Source organism: Microtus oregoni, unplaced genomic scaffold (assembly GCF_018167655.1).
Source record: "Microtus oregoni isolate MIOR12 unplaced genomic scaffold, Mior012 000053F_ref0000044, whole genome shotgun sequence".
Classification (NCBI taxonomy): domain Eukaryota; kingdom Metazoa; phylum Chordata; class Mammalia; order Rodentia; family Cricetidae; genus Microtus; species Microtus oregoni.
The window spans coordinates 11549470-11575854 of NW_024543829.1; the positions used below are offsets into that span (position 1 = coordinate 11549470).

General features: G+C 45.3%; 1 long non-coding RNA gene across 1 annotated transcript in view; it reads left to right on the plus strand.

Annotated features, from left to right (window-relative positions):
• Positions 1–26385, plus strand: part of LOC121437591 — a 40739-nt gene that overhangs the window by 1625 nt on the left and 12729 nt on the right. Inside the window, exon 2 of the long non-coding RNA XR_005972984.1 lies at positions 4859–4973. This is a non-coding gene — a long non-coding RNA (uncharacterized LOC121437591). The remainder of the gene's footprint in view (positions 1–4858; positions 4974–26385) is intronic.

Consider the following 26385-nt stretch of genomic DNA (forward strand, 5'->3'; position numbering starts at 1 on the left):
GGCTTTCACTTACTTGTATTTGAGAAGATAAACTCTGCATGATTCTCAAATTAGGTCTCCTATTCCCCAGGGTTAATTACTGTCCCTGGCAGGATGGAAGTGCCCCAGAAGCCTGTTCAGTCAATTGGAGAATCCCGCCCTGGGATTACTTGGCTTTGGTTATTATCTGACATGCGGTCCCTCACTGTGACTGATTTAACTGATCTGATTTTGCTAACTGCAAGTCTCCACCTACTCATCATTCTGTTAAAGGATTTCTTGGAACTGTCCTTGGTCAAAGGGAACAACATTCCTAGAGAGAGGGACCACTCAGCCATCAAAGCCAAAGCAACAAATGAGCTCTGTGCTTTAGGGAAAAAAGGAAGCACATGTTGTCCCTTGCAGATTTTGAACTTGACCTAACAGATCCAGGAAATGAGATGGCTGTGCATTCAGGGGGAAGCCTAGCTCAGTCTAGTTGTTTCTGCTCATTAGGGCCCTTCCACAGGCAGGGCCAGTGGAAGTTCAGGGTCAGCTGAACTTTAATACCTGTGTTCACATAGGCTGTTCTGTAATGTCAGCCTTTTCCCCCTGGCTGTTCAGGTACCTCATTCAGGCAGTAGTGTCCCTCTTGAGTACCTAGCTTTACCACTGACTACAGCAGAGGCCTGGACATCATTACCTCAAATAATCTTCTTCCCCTCTTTTTTGCTTTTAAGCACATGCAGAATGATGGGGCTGGGGCAGGCAGGATAGGGGTGAGGGTGGGGGTGTCGCTCCTCTGAGAACAATGTCTGCTTGTCCAGTGTTGTGCCGCTTGCATAAAGCAAACTTTATGAGCTGTAAGCCTGCATTTTTGTTTTCTGACTTATTGTTTTTTATCCTACAATTGTTCTATTAATTTGATAGTATATACTTCCAGCCAAGCTTTTGTTCCAAGTTCTGCCAGATTAAGAGAAATTTCCAGGCGAAATCCTGCCCAGAGGCCTTCCTAAACAATCAAAGCTTCCTCAGTTCATTCCCTAGCTACTTGTCCATCCACAGAAAGTCTTCTGAGAGCTGAGCTGGGTCAAGAGTTAGACCCTGTCTCAGCTTCTTTCGAGGATACTTCATTTCCCGCTGTCAAGGGACATCCCCTAGGCAATTCTTGGACAAGTTCAACAGCAGAAACATGGGTCAGACAGAAGCAATGGGTTAGGAGCTGGATCTGGGTGTTGAGCAATGGAACGTGCTGGGTTATCTTGCCTTCTTGGGTTAAGAGTTTTTCTTTAGGCTCCACGAGGGTGGGTTCAACCTTGAATCCCTCTGCCCCCCCCCAGTAGCCTGTCTGTCTAATTCTCTGAGGATTTTCATGAGGATAGAGGTCACTGTCTGTGACAATTAAGCTTTAAAGTTAATTCCCTAGATAAATAGAGCAAATTGATACCACTTTGACTGTAATTTTTCTTCCTTCAAATGTTAGGACAGCAGGGAATCAGTTGCCAGACTCCCGGTTCCTGGAAATGCAAGGAATACATTTTATTTTCTACCTTTCTAAATGAAGCAATTTAGGGCTGTGAGAAACAACAAAACACATGTAAACATCTTAATTCTACAGTGTGCTTGCATTTCTGAGAGCACAGAGACCCATTGTTTCCTTTCGCGCTCTCTTTTTAAAGTTGAACAAGTAGTGGTTTCTGTTTAAAGTGGAATGATAGGAGGGCTGTAATCTTCTTAATTCAGACCTTGCAGCAGAAAAGCTGGGTTCACTTGCGAGCTGTGATTATTCAGTAACACGCTCTGCATTGGAACAGGGAAAGTAAATAACTGGATGCATACTTTATAATTACATGCAGGGGAAAATTCAAAGCTACAGAGCCTGGAGTGGAGCTGGTGGGCCTGAGGCAGCAGCTGTACTTTCTGGCTTCTCCCACACAGGCGGAGGCATGGGAGAGAACAGGAGCCCGGAGGTCCCAGCAGGACCCCAGGTGCTAGGCCTCAGCTAGCAGGAGCAGAGTGAGGATTTACAGAGCAGAATGTGAGCCCTGGCAGGGACCCCCGGGATCTACGACAACTTCCTACATAGTGTTCAGGACGCATCAAAGTTTTAATAATTTCTCCGCAGTGCTGGTGGTGGGGTTGCTTCTTTTGTGAAAGAACTTTGAGAAAGGCCGTGCACTTGATCCTGCATCGGAGAAACAAAGCACATCCCAGCGTGTCTGAGACGGAGACGCCCCCCAGGAACCACCTGCTTGTTGTGGTCTCCCCCATCTTCAGCCTTGATTTGTAGCAGTCCTGGCCTTGCTAACCACGCACTGGCAGCTTTTCCAACTAGTTCATTTTGTGAGGGAAAAAAACTGTGACAACTAATTCAATTTTTTGTTCCATTTTGTTTTCTGGGTATGCTGCGTGTGTGGTTTATGTACTTGTCGGCGGAGCTGTGCGTGTACGTGCTGGCGTCATGAGGGATGTCTCTCGCACCCCGCTGCACTGCCCTTAGGCAGGCTGGCTGGTCAGTGAGCTCCAGGGACCCTGCTGTCTCTGGCCCCTCCTTCCAGTGGTTACAGGCCTAAACCTGGCTTTTTACATAGATTCTGGGGATTTGAACTCAGGTCCTCATGTTTGCAAGACACTTTGGGAACTGAGCCATCTTTTCAGCCCCTCAAAATTTTGAAACAAAGTTAAAATACACTCAAAAAGTATGGGTTATTTATCCCGTCAGTGCTGACAAAAAAAGCCGGCAAACTTTAATAACATTTTATTTATAATGTTATTGTTTTACTAGCAGTTGGCTCTTGGTCATTTGTCTTAATTTCTTAAGTTTTGACCTCTTTTTTTCATTCTAAGATCTTGACTTCCTGGATGCAAGAGCACCTTCTGCCTCAGCCTTTGTAGTAGCTGCTGGCATTGTAGACTTGAACCACCACACCTCTTTTGAGTTAGTTTCCTCTGACTCCCACCACCCGTACTAGTGTGGGCCTACTGACTAGAGAGCCATCTCCCATAGAACCAGCAGGTTAACCCTTCCATGCTCTCTCCACAGAATCTGTCAGTAAGTTTAGGAAATGCCTTGTGGGCCACAAAGTTGCTTTGGGGGGAAGTAATTTCAGGTAGAGTTGGTCTTCCTCTCAGGAGAACCAGCAATTCATTATAACTTTTTAAATTAGAAAAGTAATAAGAGCATTTTAGAAGTTGTGGGGGGGGGGGCGGGAAACGAAGAAACTATTGGGGTGGTGTTTGCGTGGACCAGATACCATTTCAGGAGCCTGCCTTATGTTAACTCCACAGCTCAGGAACCTAGAAAGAACAGTCTACACTGGCCAACATTGGGTGAGCCGTGGCTATTCCTCCTTAGAGGAGGTATGTAGATGTGTTACCAAACACACCACTATGATAATCTTGTTTATCACAGTTCCAAAAGTGTGTCTGTTTCGTGTTTAACCTGCATCCTATGGATTGTCTGCAGAGTGCTATAAATCCCAGGTATTTATAAGGCAGATCAAACATTTTCTCCTGCTAAGGCAATAACCTTGTTGCCTCCAACTTCAGGCTTCTTTCCAGGGGCCAGAGGGTTGTGTCTGTGGACAGTCAGTTCTTCCCAGGGGCCAGAGGATTGTGTCTGTGGACAGTCGGTTCATTTGTTGGTGGTCGCTGATACAAGCTGCGGTCATTAAAGGCTACTCGGAAGCCACAGTAATATCCACAAGATGCTCACCTGAGGCCAACGAGATGGCTCAGCAGGCAGAGGCTTTGCATCAAGCTCGACTACTTGAACTGGACCCCCAGGACTCCCAAGATAGCAAAAACCAGCTCCTACACGTTGTCCTTTTATCTCACGCATTCTATGGCACACAGATGTCCCCTCAACATACAACACATCTACACGCACACCTCCCCAGAATAAGAGATAAAAATAATTTTTAAAAAATGTTAACTTGGGGGCTGGAAAGATGGCTCAGAGGTTAAGAGCATTCCCTGCTCTTCCAAAGGTCCTGAGTTCAATTCCCAGCAACCACATGGTGGCTCACAACCATCTGTAATGGGGTCTGGTGCCCTCTTCTGGCCTGCAGGCATACACACAGACAGAAATATTGTATACATAATGAATAAATAAATATTTAAAAAAAATGTTAACTTGGTCTTAAACCACATCCTGATTCACCTCTTTGCTCTCCTTTCCCCTGATCGCCCCCCAACACCCCCAAACAAGTCTTGCTAGCTATGATTTCTTATGTGTTAGGTGACAAAACCCAACTCTCTGGTTAAAGAGAGTTGACTGGTCTATGTCCCTGTATGTCCATGATTGAATGGGTTTAGACACACCTACATGCAGCAACTCAAATCATATTTTGATTTCTCTTTCCTTTCTTTGTTAGCTATTGGTCTCTGTTCCGCTCATCCGGTGTCCTGGGACAATGGCCGTTCATATCTCCAGTTTAGGTTATTCTCATAGTCTCAGGGTGGGCGCCTGTCTTTCCTTGCAGACGAGTAGGACAAACTGCTTCTGCACCCTTCCTCGGCCATCTAGTCATATAACCTCAGACAAATCACCGAACGTGTATTCCAGTATAGGGTTGCCATATCCAATTACATGGGCATTAGTTGAAAGAATACATTTTAAGCATTTAGAAAGGTTATCTGTAAATAATACATCCTAGTGTTGGTGTAGGGCGGAGTGTGCCTATCTGGCTAAACCCAAGTTCCATTCTCAGTCCTGGGCATGAGGAGGGCAAGACCCAAATCACCTGGGCAACAGACGCATCACTCTCAAAGGAAGGAGTACTGGGAAAACAAAATGCCCACGCCCACGGTTCTGGCTCGCCCTTCTCTTGTTGTAGTAAAGCAGCATGACCCAAACCAACGTGAAGAAGAAAAGGTTCATGTCTTCTTCTACTTCCAGGTCACAGTCTATCGTGGAGGGAAGTCAGACTTGGACTTCAGACAGAAGCCTGAGGCAGGAACTGAAGCTGAAACGGTGGGAAAATGCTGCTTGCTGGCTTGCCAGAGGAGCAAAGGTAAGCAGGCAAAAAGCAATGTTTTCTTCTTAGGTGCCTTTTTATCTGGGGCACAACCAGAAAGTGCCACCTGAATTTAGCTGTCTTCCAGATTCCAATAATCTGACCAGAAAATTCCCTTACAGAGATCTCAGTGGCTTGCATCTTAGTGATGCCAGATCAAGCCAATGGATAACACAGATTAGACATCATGTCCACTATAGGGCAACATCTGGTTAACTTGTGAGGGTGACAGAAACAGATGGGCCTTAGCCCTGGCCTCTGTATGACCTGGGATGAAACTGTCAGCATTTTTGTTACATTTAAAGTTTGAGCCTTGGGCCAAATGTAACCTGTAGTGTCAAGTCCTTCTGAATGGCATAAGATCAGAACAGGTGTGTCTCTACCAGCAGAAGACCATCCCTGGCAGAGTGTGGTGCAGTCCTCAGACCTTCCGCCGCCGCTACTCTTAGTCCCCCACATAACCTGGCTCCTGCTGTGCATGGCCTTGGGATTATATAGGATTTTTAAATACAGGATATGGAGGGTTGACTTGACCTGGTTACTAGCGGCATAGCTTCGTGAGCAGTAACTCATGTTGGCTGGGACTTCGTGATGACGCAGGAGCTTCTGAGTCACCCACCATGCTGGTTGGAGTTCTCCGTTTGACGCAAGTTGAGAAAAAGCCTCCAATGGATTGGCCTGTACGCAAGTCTGGGTGGCATTTTCTTGGTCAGTGTTGATGTGGTAGGACTCAGCTCACTGTGGGCAGTGCCACCCCTGGGCAGGTGGCCCTGGGTTGTATAAAACCACCAGGCTGAGCAAACCATGAAGGATGAAAGCAGCAAGCAGTGTCCTTCCAACGTCTCTGCTTCAGTTCCTGCCTTGGCTTCCCTCCGTGACATGTGACTGGGATGTGTAAGCCAGATAAATCCCCAGGGTGCTTTGATCATGGCATTTACCACAGCCACGGAGAGCAAACCAAGGTGCCCAGGATCCTGTAAGGAACCCCTCACCCATGCGTCTAGAAGTAAGCTTAGCATGCTGCATTACCAAGCTGAACTTGAATGAAATAATTTCTTTGGTCTGATTTGTCCTGCCCGAGATTAAAAGATGTTTCTTCATACGAGCCTTGAAGTGGCAGCATCACCCTCGTCCTGATGCTTTCGGGTTGGTCTGTCTTACACATCTTGGTCCCACTTCTAAACTGGCTTTTGTGTCTTGCTTTGCCAGTTAGTTTTTTGTCAGCTTGACACAAACTGGAGTTGGTTGAGAGAAGGGACTCTCACCTAAAGATGATTACCTCTACCACATTGGTCTGTGGGAATGTCCAAGGGGCGTTTTCTTGATTGCTGATTGATTGGAAGTGGGGGGGGCACTGTCCACTGTGGATGGTAAAATCTCTGGAAGCCAAGGAATACAAGCAGGTTAAACAAGTGTTCCTCCATGGCCTCTGCTTCAGTTTTTGCCTCCAGATCACTGCTGAGAGTTCCTGCTTTGGCTTTCCTGGCTGACTTGTAAGCCAAATAAATTCTTTACCCATGTTGTCCTTGGTCAGTGTTTTATCAAAGAAACAGAAAGCAAACTAAAACATCAAGACATCAGCCTACAACTCCTAGCTCTGAAGATCCCTGTGATACCACAGACTTCACGTTGTGTGGCTGCGGCTCTTACATAGCCTGGTCTGGATTCTACTCCTATGACTCCCAAGATTCTGACTGACACACCTGGTGTCTCACCTCCCACCCTACCTCCACCCTGAGACCAGGAACCTTCCAGGGCCTTGCCTTGCCTCCTGGTTAGGAGCAGTTGATGGCAACCTACACCCAAGCTTACTGTGTCCAAAGGCACGGGATCTTAGCTGTCCTGGGGTCATTTACCTCATAATGTTGTCCTCCTCTGAGGGAGGGATGAACGTCTGCTGGCCGTTTAAACAGGACCAGGTGGTATTTTATTTCCCTACAGTCTGTTCACCACAGTGCATGTGTCTTGGTCTCTGCTGGTCATTTTTTCATGCACCTTATGGGGAAAGCTACATTTACTTTCTCTTGAAGTGAGCGCTGGTTTCAGTGTCAGCCCAGAGCAACATAGGGGATGATAAATTTGAGTCTCTCTAAATGGCATCTTGAACGGAGCAGAAAGTTCCAGATTCCATATATATGCATTAAGAGATAACTGGTTTTCTAGCTGGCTAATAAATTACATTTCCCTGTCAGCAAGTGGGTTTTTATTTTACCATAAACGATTTCCCAAATACAAGAACTTCTAAAGAGCAGATAAAAGCAGCTGTAAATGTGATCTCAGAATAAATACCAAGGAAGGCAACACAAGCTGCCTGCAGAGTTCCAGCTGCTCGCTCTCTCCCCGGAGCTTATCAGTGTTCTATGGCCAGACACGCAGTGAAGCTGGAAGGCTCCTTTCCAACAGGGTGCACATTTCTGCGTGATCCTTAAAATTGCGCAGGCACTCTGGTTCCTATCAAAATAGCGGCCACTACCACCAAGATTATTCACTTCCTTCTTCTTTGTTTTCCCTCTGGCCCCTCTTTGGCATCTGGGTCTTCCATCCTGTTGTTGAAGATGACAAGTCTTGATTAGGGGAGGCTATGACGGTGTATGTTTTAATTCGGGCAGAGCAAAGGTTAGCCCCTGTGATTTATGGAATCGGGCTACTCACTGGGGTAAGCAAGGCTCTCTTAATCCCTCCCTACCTCCAAGCCGGTCGCATTTCCATCCTAGAGTTGCAGCTGCACTCAGAAACCCAACTGCACTTTTCCAGGGATGGTAATTCCATCTTCCTGAGCTGATTCAAAGATTAAACAGAGTTCTTTAGGGAGCTTGCACTGTCAGCAGGCAGAAGGGGGACTTGAGAAGTTGTCTTTGGGCCAAGAACAATACAAACCTCAGTTGGAAAGAAGGGCTGAAAAAAAATCCTACAATTAGACTCATTTGAATGAGATTGTATTATTTTTTAAAAACATAATTGTTCTTTCTCTCTTTGTGTGTTTCTCTGTCTCTTTCTCTCGTGTGTGTGGTGTGTGTGTTGTATGTGGTGTGTGTGTACGTGTGTGCTCAGGTCACCAGGCTTCTGAGGCAAGTACCTTTACTGACTGAATGTCTCACTGGCCCTGAATTTGTGTTCTTGACCCTGAAGGCTAAGGGGCTGCTTCTCTACTGTCGGCAGTATTGTTTGTCTCAGTATTACCTCACAACCTAAGCCATCCGTTAAATCAGCAGTGCATTCAGCATAGACACCATTTCCTCCTCAGTTCTTACGCCATAGTTTTCTTGCTTTGGCTTTGAGATAGGGTTTCAATATCTTGTTAAGATGGCCTCAAATTTGCACTCCTTTTGCCTCAGTGAACCGAGTGCCAGGATCACAGATGTGTGCCACTATGTTTAGTTCCACAGAAATTCTCATTCACATCCCGGTAACCATATTTTCCTGACACTGGAGGTCTGGATGCTGTCGTCTGGATAACTTTAAATCTGAAGCTATGTCCTCATTTAAGTTGGGTATGTAACTCAGTGGATCCGTTCTTGCCTAGTATGTATGAAGACCTGGGTTCAATCCCCAGGATGTAGGTGTGGTGGTATATGACTGCAATCCCAGCACTCAGGGGATAAAGACAGGTGGATTCATTTAAGGTCATCCTCAGCTGTACAGTTTGAGGTCAACCTGGAATAAAAACAAAACAATGCCAAAATTGTCATAAGGCTGGAAGAGAAATTAGGATTATTGAACCAAAGCAAGGTTCAAAAGCTGCTTTAGGAGTTGTCAGGAGAGTCTTATGAAGCTGTTGCATAGAGAAGGAAGGCCATAGAGCCTGGTGGGGACTTTGTTGAGCAGATGGGTATCAGAACACTGGCTCAATCCAGTCAATCAAACCCCTTCAAGGCTTCCCTGGAGAAAGCCTGGACCACAGCATGACATTCCCTTTGCAGAACCCTTTCCAGGTGAAACCACATTTGAATAACTATAGTAAATAGTTTCTCACCTGCTCTTCTCCTTTGTCTCTCATCACAGTAAAAACCAGGAGATTTTGTCCTCTTCCTTCTGATTGGTGCTGTGCTATGTCACTCACTGACTACATCCTGGGATGTTTTCTGTGCAGGCTGCCCCGTGAACGCTGCCCCACAGTACCGGAAAGAGCACATTCCTTGAACTCACAGCCTCCTAGCGCTCTTTCTGCGGGCCCACCTTCTAATCTTTACCCTCCTCTCTCCAGCTCTTTGACCTTGGCCCAGTAAATTTAACTCTTTGTTCCTTAGTTCTGGCTTTTTATGAAGATCCTTGCCTGTGTGGTGCAGCTTAATGTCAAACCCTACCTCCGTGTCCCAACTTCAGTCGACAGTGACTCATTCCTTGGCCTATGATCTTTCTCATTTTTTTCAAGTTGTTGTTTTCCTTCATTTTCTTTTAAACTTAAAGACTGCTAGAAATAGATCCATTAGTCCTTAATAGGTTGATGCAAGATGAAAGCACCGGCTTCACAAGCCATCTGGACCTTTAAATGAGGGAGAAATATGCATAAAAAAGAAGAAAGGGTCTCAGAAATAAACTCTCCTGACTCCACGCTCCACGCAGGGCTGCCTGCTAACACAGCATTGCTGCGTCTTTTTCCCGAGCACATACAGCCTTTATATAAGCAGTTAGGGGAAGAAGAAACTCAGCTTAGCAGAGAACCAGAAACAGATAATGCTTGTTTATTAACAAGGGAAGCGACCAGCCTCTTTGTTCACAGACAGACAAGTCCTTTCTGCGGCCTAAACTTTGATCTGAAGAACAAGATGGGGAGGCCACCAAGGGAAGCAGAATGGCCACAAAGTCTGCAGAGACAAAACAGGATTCTTGTCTTCAGGTGTCCACCCCTGCTCCGTGTGTGTGTGTGTGTGTGTGTGTGTGTGTGTGTGTGTGTGTATTCATGTGTATGGGGGTGATGTACCCATGTGTACACAAGTGAAGGTCAGAGGTCAGATAACAAAAAAAATGAGTGTTTTTATTTGTGGAGCCCCCCCCCTTTTTTGTTGGAATAGGGTCTCTTACCAAACTGAGGACTTGATGGTTCAACTCAACAGGCTGGCCAGTGGGCTCCCAGCTTCACCTCCCCCCCCCCAACCCCCCCCCCACCTGACTCTCCAGTGCTGGGGTTACAGGCACATGTTACTCTCTTCACATCCCTGACGTTTCCATGGGTACTGGGATCTAAACGTAGGCTTTATCCTTGTGTAATAAGCATTTTGCTCACTGAGTTATCCCCCAAGCCTTGGCTTCCTAGTAATAGATGTCAAACCTCTTCAAGTACCCGCACCTTAGGTATGCCTGACAACTCCTCCAAGGTGAGAATGTTTCTTTTTTCTTATATCATAAATTTAAACATCTTCCACAGGGGGAACAATAAAAACAACTGGCTGGCTTAACATAAAACAGGTGACGTGCATCTAGATTCTCTCTACCTCTTGTCAACACAAACACACACACACATGTGCACACACATGTGGATGCACACACATGCGTGCACACACACACATTTTTCAAGTTTTATTGACTTTATTCATGGATGCTATGTCTTGACTTGGCTGGTTCCCCGAGCTCCAATTATTTGCTTTTTTATTTATTTGAAACAGGGTCTTACTATGTAGCCAGGCTGGCCTAGAACTTACCAGCATATGCTCCCTGCCTAGCTTCAACTGTTTTGAGTGACTAGAGAATAGTTCATCTTATTCATGGGTCAAAGGCTACATAATAATTTATGTTCACACTGTGGGCCTGTAGGATCTTCTGTCTTAGGGAGAACCCATCTATCTTCCCCTAAAGGACATGGTGGGACCTTCCTCAGGCTTTTTATTTATATTTATTTTATTTTTTTATGACTATGACTAGGTTTTTGGTTTATCGATTGGTTTGGTTTTGAGATTTTTTTTTTTTTTGATCATGGTTTTTACGTGAGGATGTCATTTTGCTTTGCTTTGAAAAATATCACATTCATCTTGCCAGCTATCAGGGCACCGGTTCTCTATTGCAATCAAGGCCCGCCGTTAGAAGCCAGCCGGGCAAGGGTGGCCACCTGTTGATGGAAAATGCATTGCTCTCGTTTCACTTGGGCTCTGATGAAGAACAGCATGAAAGGAAAAGAGAAATCTTATTATAATTCCCACAAATGTAATCCCTAAGCTTATTAGCATAATATTTGCATCATTGCTGTTCCCTTTGTTATTTCAGACCCTCTTTAACACGGGTCATTGACTGTGGGCTAGTATACATTTTGCTTCATTATAATTTGCATTAGATATATTTAAAGCCTTTCCATTTGATCAAGGTTCCACATTTTTTTTTAATTTAGAAGTTCCAAACATCAAACATTTTGAAACCCCATGGATGGTATATCCTAGCCCTCTAAACAAAGTGATGTCAGCAAACAGCTAGAGTTTGACAATCCTCAGCGGAACCAATTTCAGCTCATTTCAAAGAGGAGAAATAGTTTCCATATTTCATAGAAAGGGTCTGCTAATAAACATAATAGAGAAACTTAGAAGGACAATTCCTCTTCGCCAAGCTTCCAGAACAAATATGTGTGTGTTGTGTATATTGAGAAGACAAGCAAACAGCATACACTTTGATAAACCATACTTTATATAAATCAAAGAGCAAAAACCAAGAGTTACAATTGCTTGAAACCAATATCTTATAAATATGATGGTTCGAGAATATTCGACTGAATAAATTCCATGCTCAGCAGCCAGCAACACTTGTGCAAAACAACAGCTCACAGGCGACCTGCAGAAATGCTTTTAGTCACCTTTGATCCAGGTGTCTGTGCATTCAGTAGTTACCGCATTCTAAGCTAGGTGCTTGGAAGTAACTCATTTAAAATACAAAACTAAACAAAAACAACAAAACAAAACAAACTCTGTGGGAGTTAGGAAAGACACTGGTTAGGAGGTATTTAAAGACAAGTGACAGAAAATCAAGGGAGGCTGTGACGCAAACCTCAGAGATATTTATATTATCTTACTTAAGCAGAAGGCTGGAGATAATTAGTTCCAGAGATGGTTCCAGTGACTCAGTGAGGCACAAGGAGGCAGATTATTTTTATGTTTTTATGCTTCAATCATTGAGCATTGTATTTCCTTCCCCCTGTTTGCCACTCTTGGTTGTAAGATGAGGGTCATAATGTCTGACTTTGAGTCTATAGTCACAGCAGTGAAGAATGGGAAAAGGAAACTCTAGAGATTCTATTGTTTTATCTGAAAAAAAATATTTTTTAGAAGTCAGGAAACAAGGTATCTTTTCCAGATGTGTCTCAGTGGTCTGCTCTTATGCCATAATGTTAGTGGTACCACGTGGCCACACCTGTCTGTAATGGAGCCCCTTCATGCAAGCTGGGCAGGTGCTCTACACGGGTTATATCCCAAGTCCTTATAGGGTAGCGTTCTAACTTCTGTCGTAGGAAGGAGAAAGGCGAAAGCAGGTGGAAATGACTTACACCCCAGCTAACAGACAGACCTATGCAGTATGAAATTGCAGTAGGGCCTCACAGCCTGTAGCAACTCGATGACTTGATAGTCACCTATTCATTCATTCAGGAAAGATTTACTCGAGAGCTTTCTCTGGGCTATGCCCTGAAGGAATTCTAGTTAATAAGGCAGACATAGCCCCTGCTTCCAAGACACTGAAGATCCAAAAGGGAAGCAAACACTGGGCAATAAAAATAATGGTAATAAAATATGGTGACTTGCTATAATTATCTGATTTTAATGATCCACCCCAAATCCCGTCAAACCCCAAATCCCGTCACAGCAGGTTAACCTGCAGTTTAGAAATGTAGAGGATGGACATAGGGATTTAAAAATACCTTATACATGTAACTGAGCTAACAAGCAACTGACTTGCTAATATGTTTCAACCAACTAACTTGTTGATATGTTTCAACCAACTGACTTGTTAATATGTTTCAACCACCTGATTGCTAATATGTTTCAACCAATTGATTGCTAATATGTTTCAACCAACTGACTTGTTAATTTGTTTCAACCAACTGGTTGCTAATAAGTCTCAACTTGTTAATATGTTTCAACAACTGAGTTGTTAATTTGTTTCAACCAACTGACTCGCTGCCATGTTTCAAGCACACACTTTAAAGGTGGGTGTTACAATTAGGCTTATTTGCAGTTCCAGAGACTGGTTTTAGGTGATTTTCATTTTCAACTGGTACCTCCCAGCTCTTCCACTGTGCGGAGAACCCAGGCACTGACAAGGTAGACCACAATTTACCAGGCTGAGGCCTAATCCTCTGTGGGTCTAACTTTGGCCTCGGGCTATGTTTCTCCATGGACCAGGGTACATGGCTAGGCAGTGAGTGTGGCTGAGGGCCAACACAGGAGCCTGGAGCTATTGCTCAGCATCCATGGGTAACATTTGGACACACTGGAGCTTCTGGAAAATTCAGACAGCAAAGTCTCAGCTCTCAGAAAAAGCCGTCAATGAACTCCACCAGGCCCAAACAACGGCTGGGCCACTTGTGGCAACATAAAAGGCCAGCATCCCAGCCATGAGTAATGTGCTCTTGGCAGCTGTTAAAAGGGGCCTAAAACCCCACTGGCTCCCAGATCCAGCCGGACAGGCCAGGTGCAGGCTGACAGGAGAACTGTGTTGATTCTAAAGGCCAGATATGTTATTTTGAGGTTTGACTGTTTATGTCTCATTACTGCTAATTTCCATGAGTTTGCAGACTTTTTTTTCTGACAACCCCAGGCCGCGGTGGAGAAATTCATCTACACATGAAGGCTATTCACGAAGTCACCTTCCCAGCCCCCCAGTTTTTGTTTGATGAGAGCCATTTCTGGGAACACAACAATCTTCATGTGGAAATTTCTTAAACAATTTTAGCTTGGGTTTGTGGGTCTCTCTCTGAAGTCACTTACTGGGTATGAGTGGAGCTGGCCTGGGACACATTTAAACAGTTTTTACCTTCTAAGTCTCCTTCCTTTGGAATGGTAACTTTTAAGATAGTGATCTGTGCTGTTATAGTTAGAACACTCAATGGGGAAAAATTCAAATTCAGTTGAAAAGGAGGGGGGGGTAAAATAAGTAAAACTTTATACATAGGATTATATGTGAAAGCAGTGTGCAGGAAAGAAGGGGCTCTTTCCTCAGGCATTCTAGTCTGTTCCCACACTGCAGTCCTCTGTGTGGGCCTCAAACCTCATGGCTCCTCACTCTCTCCAAGGCTACCTTCCTTTGTTTTTAATAAAAACTTCCCTAGCTTTTATGTACGTGAAAAAATCTGAACATTCAAAGGAAGCAGAACATAGATGCATTCACCTCCCTGCTTCAACTTCATTACTATTTATCTTGTGTGTGTGTGTTTAAGTAAGGTAAGGTTTATTCTTTCATTTATTTAAATGTATTTTGTGTATGTGTTATATATCTGTGTGCATGTGTGTGGAAGGGCACTCACCAGTATAGGAAGGTGTGGAGGTCAGAGGGAAATGTAGGGGTGTCTTTCCTCAGTGGCTCCCCACTATGGCCCTCACTGAACCCGACTGACCCTTCCAGGTTAAACTAGTGAGCTACTAGGGTCAACTTGACCTGCCAGTGCTGTGGTTGTAGACACATGCTGCTGTGTCCCGCTTTTATGTAGGTGTTGGAGAACAGAATTGCAGTTTTCACCCTGCAATTTTCACACCCAGCCATCCCCCCATCCTGTCTTACAGTTTTTAAGGTGATTTACACACGCAGCTCTTGGCCACATAAGTGTGGCAAATGGCTACATCAATTATACATGCAATTTCCACACCATCACAATAGTTATTTTCATGATCCAGGGAAAATCGCTGATGAAGTACTGTCTTACTCAGTCTTCTCAGACAATCATTGGATCATTGGTCTGAGATACACACACACACACACACACACACACACACACATATATATATATAATTTAGTGCACACTTAAGTAAGATAACTTATTATCTTCCCCCTTGGAGATTAAATGAGTGAATGCATATAAGCCTGGCCCACAGAAAGTAAAATAGCATTTAATATTAGCGATGGGTGATTCCTCTGGACAGGGTTGCATAGGGAGGAAGGAGTACAGAAGAGGCATTGAGCATTCCATCTTTCTCTGCACCCCTGCAGATGCTCACTGAGTCCTCTGACCTGCACCCCTGCAGATGCTCACTGAGTCCTCTGACCTGCACCCCTGCAGATGCTCACTGAGTCCTCTGACCTGCTCACTCCTGCAGATGCTCACTGAGTCCTCAGACCTGCTCACTCCTGCAGATGCTCACTGACACCTCAGACCTGCACCCCTGTAGATACTCACTGAGCCCTCAGACCTGCACCCCTGCAGATGCTCACTGAGCCCTCTGACCTGCACCCCTGCAGATGCTCACTGAGCCCTCAGACCTGCACCCCTGCAGATGCTCACTGAGCCCTCAGACCTGCACCCCTGCAGATGCTGAGTCCTTAGACCTGCACCCCTGCAGATGTGCACTGAGTCCTCAGACTTGCACCCCTGCAGATGCTCACTGAGTCTTCAGACTTGCACCCCTGCAGATGCTAACTGAGTCCTTAGACATGCACACCCCTGCTGATGCTCACTGCATCCTCAGATCCAAGGGTAAGACACCATGGGCTCCATTCTTGGTGTTTGGCAAGGGTTCTGTAGATTTACCAGAACAGGGTAGGAGGGTTTCTGACTAGTCAGATGGCATATAAACAGTAAAATAGTGCTTTCTTAGGTCAACACGATGACTTGAAGGGTAAAGATGCTTGCTGCCAAGTCAGACATTCTGATTTTGGTCCTCAGAACTCACAAGGTGGAAACCTCCTCAAGCACCAATAGAAACACATACCCACTCACCCACCCCACAAACACAAATCAGTTAGTGTAAAAAAAATTACTTCTCACAGTTTTAGAGGCCTTCAAGTCCAAAACTAAAAGATTAATAAATTCAGTATCTGTTAAGGAACCACTTCCTGATGTGACCAGAAAGGGCAAAGGAAGTCATTACAGCTTGTTGCGCAACAGTTTCTGGGACTGAAACCTTTCATCATTGAGGAAGTGTCTTAAACAGAGACATAAACAAACTCCCCGTAGCTTCAGGAAGTCCCAGAAGCTGACCAGATTCTCTAGGCCCCTCCCTGCCAGAGTAAGCAATAGAGTGTCTCTCAGATTTGGAAGGAGGCTGAGCTGCAGAGAAGATGCAAACAAGACCAGCAGCTGCCTGGGAGAAGCAGAGACACACCAAGCTGTCTCGCAGAGGAACCTGGAAAGGACAGTCTTTAACCTGCTGATTTGTGTGCAGGGTGTGCAGGGTGTGCAGGGTGTGCAGGGTGTGCAGGGTGCTCCAGGTTCCCACTTTGTGAGCTGTCACCCATGCCGGGTTGGGCCTTGGTGATGCAGCTGTCTTTGAGTCATTTCTGCTCCTGGAGGTAACCCCTGGAAGCAACTCCAATAAAATTTATTGGCTCTCCAAGTTGGACTTTGGTGATATCTGTACTTTGGTCTGTCGTAGGCTCTCTATCTGGGGAGAGCAGACATGTATATTGTGTCTTCCCAGGAAGTTTTGTCACACAACAGGGTCCCTTTCAAAAGGAAACTAACTAACCACATTCATGAAGGCCTTATTCTCAGGATCCAACCTTCTCTTAAAGGGCCCACTAACGGATACCATCCCGTTGTGGGTAAGAATGTCTAGACAGTAATGGGGTAAGGGCACAAACATTCTGTGTACTGTAGATGAGAAGCCTACCTGTGAACCCCACTCCTGGAATGTGATCCACATTGACGTCCTTTTTGAAAACATCACAATGAGCCCAGGGGTGTGGTGCACACCTTTAATCCCAGCACTCAGGAGGAAGAAGCAGGAAGATGTGTGATTTCCAGGTCAGCCTGGTCCGTAGTGAGTTCCCCAACAAAGAAAAGCCAACAGACTGAGGTGTATCTGCTAGTTACTCAAGGCAGGAGAGCAATACCCTAAATACTCACTAAAGCTTGCTGTAGCTGAGACTATGCATTTCAGCAGGCCTTTGGAATAGTGAGCCTGCCATGACTGTCATACTTGGATTTTCATCTATTTTCTTTTTAAAATCATTTTAGGTCATTTTATTTTATGTGTGTGATGATTTGCTCACATGTATGTATGACACCATGTGTGCGTCTGATGCCTGTGGAGATCTGAAGAGGGTGTTGTTTGCCCTAAAACTGGAGTTATGGATGATTGTGAGCATCCATCTAGGTTCTGAGAATCAACCTGGGTCCTCTTTACGAACAAGTGTCCTCAACTGCTGAGCCATCTCTCAGTCCCTCCGTCTATTTCCTGGTGTCACCATGTATTGCATCCCATTGCTCACACTGCTCCAGCTGCAGCGGGCATCTCTCTAGTCCTCTGAACCATCAAGCTCATGCGGGCTCACAGCCTGCACGGGCAGTGCTGGTGCCTCTCTCAGCCCTACTCCCCCCTCCCACAGGCCTGCCCTCCCACAGGTCTGCCCCCGGTGGGCTCTCCTGCAGCAGCCCTACTCCCCACCCCCACCCCTGCAGGTCTGCTCCCGGTGGGCTCTTGCCCATCACTCAGGTCCTAGATCATGTATGTATGAGTGCACATGTCTGTGTGTTTTAAATTACAATTGCCACTCTCATTTCTTACCTTGTACTAACCCTTAATACAACAGGCAGAGTCGTTAGTCCAGTTGTTCAATACGAGGTTCCCAGAGGTTACAGTGATGCTCTCAGTACCTATTGGCTATATAATAATTCAGAATGATAATCAAAGGTGATAGGGAGAAAAATCAGGTTCATCTGGGGTGGAGACTGACTCCAGACACAGAACTTGCCTCTTTTTTTCCTTTTTATGTGCTTGTATCTTTCACTGCATGTTTAAGACAAAGTTGGCAGCTGAAGTTTTTATACTCCGTTTAATTATTCATTAAAATTTTATTATTTTATTTATTTATTCCCCCCCCCCGTGTGTGTCGCAGCACACATGTGGAGGTCAGAGGACAGCTTGCAGGAGGGAGTCAGTTTTCTCCTTTCCCCATGTGGGTCCCGCGCATGGACCACAGGTTGCCACACGTGGTGGAACACACCCTTAGCTAACTTGGTAACCCTACTCGCTGTGCTTTGAAGAAACCTCCGCATTTGAGCTTTGGCAGGCTTATTGATGTCACAGCATTTTAAACACAGCTGCTGGTAAGAATATGGACTGACCATGCTGCTCAGGGTCTCTGAAATGGGAGAGCAGTCTCTTACTTTGCAAGGCTCTGAAAAAGCTGTCCAAAAGGTAGGAGGACAGACGAGGTGAGGGATGGCCGTATGGGCATGGTAAGGGTGTGGGTAGCCACTCTGTGGAGGAGCTGGATCAATGTTGGCAGGTGGGTGTTCCCTCTCAGTGGGTGTCTCGTGTGAGGGACAGAGTGATGGATATGCCCCACCCAAGGACAATTTTAAGACTCAGATTTTAAAACTACACACACATAATCAGTATTAATCTTAATAATCTTTTTTCTTTTTTTATATTTCACAAAATTTCCTAGGCTGGTAAAATAGTTAACATCCAAACAGCTTTCAAGCATGCAAGGTACTAAGGCAATCACTTTACACGGTCTCCCGTTCATGCATGCATCACCCTGGCCTTGGAGGTGGGCGTGCCTCCGTTTCTGAGAAGTTCAAGCTCAGACAGAGTTGTCATGTATATATTAAGCCTGTGGTCTAAAGTCAGGAATTTGGCTACACATAACTCATAAATGAGACGCTACTGGGTTTTCAGGAGTGTTTCTCTCTGTCACCGCCTAGCCATTGTGTGGTATGTTATCTGCCTTTGAGGCACCTACTCAGCCTCTCAGCATCTTTCCCTGCCAAGGCCTCCAAGCAGACAGTGCTGGCTCCACAAGCCTGTGGAGGACCCACCGTTAGAAATCCATTCTGCTTAAAGAGCCATGAGGACAGTTTGAAAGGATGAAACACAATCCGACATAATTAACACGTCAATAGGCGCAACATGAAACCCAAGTTGAGCAATCTGGGCCTGTGCGAACAACAAGCAAGTGAGATAATTTGAAGGTCCTATGTGAGTAAGGTGTGTGTGTGCACACGTGTGTGAGTGTGCTTATACACAGCCAAGCCCACAGGTCTTTCTTTGAATTTCAACTGTTTTCTCTCTCTCTCTCTCTCTCTCTCTCTCTCTCTCTCTCTGTGTGTGTGTGTGTGTGTGTGTGTGTGTGTGTGTGTGTATGTGTGTTTGCCCATGTATGCCATGGTGCATGATCAGAGGTCAGCATACAACTTGCGGAAGTCGGCTCTCTTCTTGTACCATTGGAGCCCCGGTGATGGAGCCCAGGTCATCAGGCAGAAGCCCCTACCTGATGAGCGATCTCTCCAGCCAGATAATTCTCTTCATGTTTTTAGTTGGCTTTACGGAGCAATCAAGCACTGAAATGATCTTAACCTTAATTTATTGAATCATCACAAAGACGTGTGGGTTGTTAGAAGTTGAAGAAGCGGGATTTCAAGGCAGTTCCAGTCTGATGAATCCGGTTTGGTTCCGGTGTATGGGTGTTGGTGTGCTGGGGAATCAAACCCTGGGCCTTAGGTGCTTTTCCAACTGAGCCTTACTTAACCCCAACCCTGGGCTTCTGGCTGTGATTAGAATGTAAAAGCCCAAGTTCTGTGTGGAGAGAGGACCCTGGCGCCTCAGCTCCTCGTAGCTTCGGAACTGTTTCTAGTCATAAATTCTTTGTTCCCAAGCAGCGAATTCATTCTGGCCTGGCGTGGAGGATGCTTTCCCTTGGGTTTGATCACACGGAGGTGTGGAAAAGGGGGTTCGTTTAATGCCTGGGTGAGGGAGCAAATGTGGGGTTTGAACCCGAATGCCTGTGTGGAAATGTCTGTTTTGGCTTGCCATCTTCTCAGGCGCGGGGTGGACACCTAAGGCCAAGGGGCTCTCACAGTCAACAGCTCTGGTTAGGGCTCTCCAGGGACGACTCTTTGAAGATTATGCAACTCCAGCTAAGAGGCTGGGCTTGCCTCAAACTTTACACACTGGATTAACTTCCTGAAAACAAACAACAGCTTCTCTCCTCTCGCACAGGGAGCCTCACTTTTTTTCTCTGTTTCTGGCTAAGTAATGTTTAAGAAGTAAGATGGAAAAGAGAACCCTACTGGACACACTTTTCTGATCTTGATGTAATTTGTTAAGTACTTTCAACACGCGGATATAAAAAGAAACTTAAATCAATACTTTTTTTTAAAATAGAAAGTTCTTGTTTGCTTTTCAGAATGTAAGAAATTCCTCTGGGTTAGAGATGGCTCAGTGGGTTAGACTGCTTGTCTTGAAGCGTGAAGTACCGAGTTTGGGTCTCCACACCCACGTGCGGTGTGTGCCTATAATCCCAGCACTGGGGAGGCTGGGACATGCAGAGCCCTGGGAATGACGGTCAGCCATTCCAGCCAGATCTGTTTGGCTCCAAGTCAATTGAAGTTCCTGCTTCAAAAATAAAATGGAGAAGAGATTGACAAAGGCATCTGATGTGCACAGCCTCCCCCCGCCCCGTATTTTCTTTTTCAGCTTACTTGATTGCTTAATATAGTAGAACATCCTAGAGCCAGGCATTGGTGGAGCACACCTTTGATCCCAGCACTCAGGAGGCAGAGGCAGGTGAATCTCTGTGAGTTCGAGGCCAGCCTGGTCTAAAAGAAAAAAAAAAAGAACAGTCTACTATGTATTTCAGGGTTGTGAGTTGTTAACTGGTATCGGTTCCCTATTTTTCCTACTGGAGAATGTAGTTGTTTTCTTAACAATGTGCAAAAATCCTTTTTCCCTAAAGGCAAATAAATAAATACATTTGTTTATTTAACAAGTGGACTTTTTGTTCCCTTGGGTTTTGGTCCTGGGCATTGAACCTCAAGTGTCACACGTGCTAAGCACATGCTAAGCACTGACATGCTGCATGTCATGCAGCCCAGCCCTGCTTAACTCGTGTTAATTAAGCATCCACTGCTATGCTAGGCTCAGAGGATACTGGACTGAATGAAACAATCATGGTCTGTGCTCTCACAGAACTTAGGTTTCTGGGAGATGGCACACACTTCATACATTTGGAAAAGTGCTAGGAAGGAACGTGCAGAACACACGGAGAAAGAACGACACTGTAGAATAATTTAAATCAGAAGCGAGGAAAAGTTCTCTTGGTAAGAGAGCGACATTGGACCTGAGTGCTGAAAGATGAAGGAGGGGAGACTTACAGATAGAGGCCAAGACCAAACCAACAGAGGCACACACTACCACACAGCAGGGCCAGAAGGAGTGGCGGAGCCCTGTGAGAAAAGGCTAGCTAGCACACAGTGAAGAGCAGAGATGCTGAGGGAAATGGTTCTGGGAACAGAGGCAGAGGAGAGCGGCAGGCATCACCTCTGCAGGAAAATGTGGGCAACAGTGACTGAAAAAGTCTTCATTCAAATTCTTTAACAAATGCTTTGAAAAGATTTACTTTTACGTGTATGTGTGTGTGTGTGTGTGTATGTGTGTGTCTGTCTGTATGTGTGTATGTGCGTGTGTATGTGTGTGTATGTGTGTGTATATGTGTGTGTGTGTCTGCATGTGTTTGCCCACATGAATGTTGGTGCCCACAGAGGTCAGATGAGGTCATCCGATTCTGACCCCCTGGAGCTCAGTTATGGAAACGAAACTTCTTCAAGGATAGCAGGCATCCCTAACTGCTAAGCCATCTCTCTAGACTCAAATTGACTCAAATTCTAACTATATTTGTTATAATTCTGAAAAAAATCACTTTATCTCCTTAAGCTGCAGCTTTCTTACTTGTAAAATAAGTTGATAATTGTAAAGTTGTAAGGTTTGATTGAGATTATATATGTAGCATTTATTGCATGCTGCCCAAAACATTAGCTGTTACTTTCAGTGGGCATCTATGAAAGTGTTTTTGTGTAAAATTGAAACATGAGGCCATGAATTGGATTTTAAGCGCTCCCTGGTTTCTGTGCAGAGGGCTCAAGAGAGAAGGGTTGGATGTGATGTTGACACACGCATGACAGTGGGAAGCTGTGAGCAGCTGCACAGAGGAGGAGCCAAGAGGGGTTGGTTAGAAGCTGCATAGAGAAGATGTGGGCAAAGAGTCAGGATGGTTGTCATCTAACTCTCCCAGTGCAGCTGAGGGTTACTAAGGAAGCCCAATGAAGAAACAGGGTCGAAAGAGAGGGTCAATGCCCCAAATTTTGGATATGTTGAATTACAGATTTCAGAAATGGCCATGTAGACCTCTTCTGTCTATGGCATTGGCTGAATCAGTGTGAGTCTCAGAAAGGAGTCTGAGCTGAAGATCACACTGTAGGCATAGACAGTATTTTAAATCATGGGAAGAGATTAGGCCATTAGGAAAGAAGGAGGGTTCAAGCTGAGGGCACGCCTTCGAGCCATGCTCTAAGGATCGCTGCTGTTTGGAGCAGGGGAGAAGTGGGGGACTAGGAGGTGGAGCTGGGACCTGCAGAGATTCAGGAGTTGCACCCAGGAGAAGGTGGTGTCCTAGAAAAGCATGAGTGGATTTCCAAGACCCACGAGTGCGTGGCTATGTGAGGTGCTCCGGGAGTCTTCGAGGGGCAGCAGAAGGCATCTTGGGAGTTTCAGGACAATGGAGTAAGGAAGGAAAGAGCCGGTGTGATGTCGGTCCTTAAGACAGGCTTGGCTGGCCCTTTGTCCTCTTTCCTGCCCATTCTTTCCCAGAGTGCCTGTTGGTGATTTATTTGACGTACACCAGTTTCACATTTCTGCGTAGGGATCAGTCCTTCTTTGAAAGGCTGAGGATTTCAGACAACTGAGAAGGGCTGGGGAACAAGGAAAGCTGCCCTGCTCTCCCAGCTGCTTCCATGCCCCTCCCCCAGGGGCTTCTGTCATCCTGAGGGAGTCAGTGTGGAATGAAACTGTTTGTGGGAGCAGGTGGACACAGCCCACACACCCCAGCAGGGACCAGCTCTGCCCTGTGAGCTACCTGGAAATGGAATTTCAGCTTGGGGACCCCTACTGCTTCTGCAGAGAAGGACCAGAGCCAAGGCAGAGCTACCCCAGAGCCAAGGCAGGGCTATCCCAGAGCTAAGGCAGGCAGAGCCAACACAGAGGTAGGGCCTTTCTGCTCCCAAGTTCTCTGCCTTCCGATTATCTCCTCTCACTTTTTAAATTCTCCTTTATTTAAAGCCACTGATTAACTGGAAATATAGAACAGCACTATTTGGATGAACAGAGAAAAGTTTGTAGCTAAGGATAGCTATTAATAAAAGCAATACAATCATAGAGGCATCATGCGTGTAATCTCACTTGATCCCCAAGCAATCCTCTGACATAGGAATCATTGACTCCATTGCACAGATAAATAAACAGAGGTTGAAAGGCTTAAGAAACTTTCCTAAGGGGACATGGAGATAAAATAGTCTCTCTCACACAGGGTCGAAACTTTTCATCACTGTTGTCAAGAAAAAAGTATTCTAGGACGGCTCATCTGTTTATAACTAGAAACCATGGGAAGGACACTATTCATATTATTGATTATGTTCAAAATGTTACAGTGTCAAGAGGAAAAAAGTGGAGTATAAAATTAGAAAATTTTATGTTTACATGGGAAAGCAGCAGTAGAAACACAAAACAACTGTGTGCAATGCATACATATCTGAAAATGTTGAGCTGTAAAGTATGGATATACGCAGGATGTGTGTGTGTGTGTGTGTGTGTGTGTGTGTGTGTGTTTCTAGGACAGGCCAGCAGGTTGTAGATTCTTGTCCCCAGCTGTGGAGAAGCCAGCAGCACTAGGTGGAGTCTGCTAGTATTATATGACATATTAGCTATATGTCAAACAGATATAAAACACTGGTCTTTTACTTTATCTTCTTTTGGAAAATGAATTAATGCTAAAGGAATGTTGCCTTGTGCTTAAGGCCTCTGGGTCCCAGAAAGTCTTTAAAGATGGCGCCCTTATGCATTGTGAAGTTCACCTCTTCTCTAGGCCCCGATTCCTTCACAGTTTTCTACCATGCAGGAAAGGTAAGGTTTTGCTAATCGGGGAATGTAATATTTCATTCTTATTTCTTGCTGCCTTTTGTGTTGGTTGAAGTTATTAGAGCCTATAAAACTTCTCAGGAGGGATCTAGAACATTTTTGGAGCAGTAGCTTCATGCCACACCTGGAGGCCAAACCATTTTTTCTGAAGATGATGCTCCAAACCACTCTTAATTTTTTAAAAAGTTTTTTTTGAGATTATAATATTATTATATCATTTCCCCTTTCCCCTTCCTCCCTTTAAACCCACCCACATACCTCTCCTTGATCTTTTTCAGCTCATGGCCTCTTTTTTCATTAATAGCTGTTATATGTACATATGTATAACTATATACATATCTATTCATACATTTAACCTGCTCAGTCCGTATAATATTGCTTGTATGTGTGTTTTCAGGGCTGACCATTCAGTATTCGGTAACAACTGGTGTGCTCTTCCCTGGGAAGACTGTTTCCCCGCTCCTCAGTCGTCTGTAGTTCTTTGTGTAGGTTTGAATGTTGACAGAGGTTTCTGTCCCTCCTGATCACGCAGCCATTCACTCCCAAAGAAACACACAGAGGTCTACATTAATTGTAAACTGGTTGGATTATTAGCTCAGGCTTCTTATCATTTAACTCTTACATCTTTTTTTTTGCTCTTTAAAATAATTTATATTTTTATGACACTGTAGCATTTTTTTATTTTATTTATTTTTTTTAATTTATTTATTTATTAAGGATTTCTGCCTCCTCCCCGCCACCGCTTCCCATTTCCCTCCCCCTCCCCCAATCCAGTCCCCCTCCCTCATCTGCTCGAAGAGCAATCAGGGTTCCCTGTCCTGTGGGAAGCCCAAGGACCGCCCACCTCTATCCAGGTCTAGTAAGGTGAGCATCCAAACTGCCTAGGCTCCCCCAAAGCCAGTACGTGCAGTAGGATCAAAAACCAACTGCGATTGTTCTTGAGTTCTCAGTATTCCTCATTGTCCGCTATGTTCAGCTAGTCCGGATTTATCCCATGCTTTTTCAGACCTAGGCCAGCTGGCCTTGGTGAGTTCCCGATAGAACATCCCATTGTCTCAGTGTGTGGGTGCACCCCTCGTGGTCCTGAGTTCCTTGCTCATGCTCCGTCTCCTTCTGCTCCTGATTTGGACCTTGAGATTTCTGTCCGGTGCTCCCATGTGGGTCTCTGTCTCTGTCTCCTTTCATCGCCTGATGAAGGTTAATATTCATGAGGATGCCTATGTGTTTGTCTTTGGATTCACCTTCTTATTTAGCTTCTCTAGGAACATGAATTATAAGCTCAATGTCCTTTATTTATGGCTAGAAACCAAATATGAGTGAGTACATCCCATGTTCCTCTTTTTGGGTCTGGCTTACCTCACTCAGGATAGTGTTTTCTATTTCCATCCATTTGTATGCAAAATTCAAGAAGTCCTTGTTTTTTACTGCTGTAACTCTTACATCTTAAATTAGCTCATAATTCTTGTCTGTGTTAGCCACGCAGCTTGGTACCTTTTATCAGCGAGACATTCTCTTCTTGCTTCCTCTCTGTCTGGGTGATGACTGCAGACTGAGTTTTTCCTCTTCCCAGAATTCTCCTGTTCTCATGGCCCACTTCTATTTCCTGTCTGGCTATTGGCCAATCAGCATTTTATTAAACCAGCACAACTGACAAAACTTTACAGGGTCCAAGACCATTGTCCCACAGCATTTGAAGAAAGAATCCCATCTACTTTGATGTGTCTATTGGTGTCGTGCTTGGGCAGGCCTGTTGGTGAGACTGTGTGTAGCTTCTGACAATACTGGAAGACACAGCAGGTTCCTCAATCCTCTGGCTCTTACCCTCTTTCTGCCTCCACTTCCTCTATGTTCCTGAATCTTAGGTGCTGGAGTTGTTCTACAGCTCTAGCTGGGGGACTGGATTCCTCAACTCCACATTTTGATAGGTTGTGGTCGAAGCGCTCTCCTGGTGGAAAGAGAAGTTTCCTTGCTGAGGGGTGAGGTCTGCGTTACAGTTCAGAGGGCGAAGCATTGGCCACCATGGTGGGAGATGGCAGAAGACAAGCATGCCTGGCACTGGAGCAGTAGCTGAGCACTAACGTTAGATCCGTAACCACAAGGCAGCGAGCCCAAACCATTCTTTGCCCAAGCAGCAAGTTTCTAAGTGTTTCCTGGTAGAAACTGATCCTGATGTCTTGCACAAAGATGATCACGGCAGAGACTGGTGTTCAAACTGAAGACACACACATGTGGAGGCTGGGGAGGAGGGGGGGTGACAGCCTCTGACAGAGTTGGTGTGTCACGCAAAGGAAACACCCTGTTAGAATCTACAGTTCCAGTTCACCACTAGGCTGGTCTTGGTCATGGCTTGGGTGTTCAGGGACCCAAAG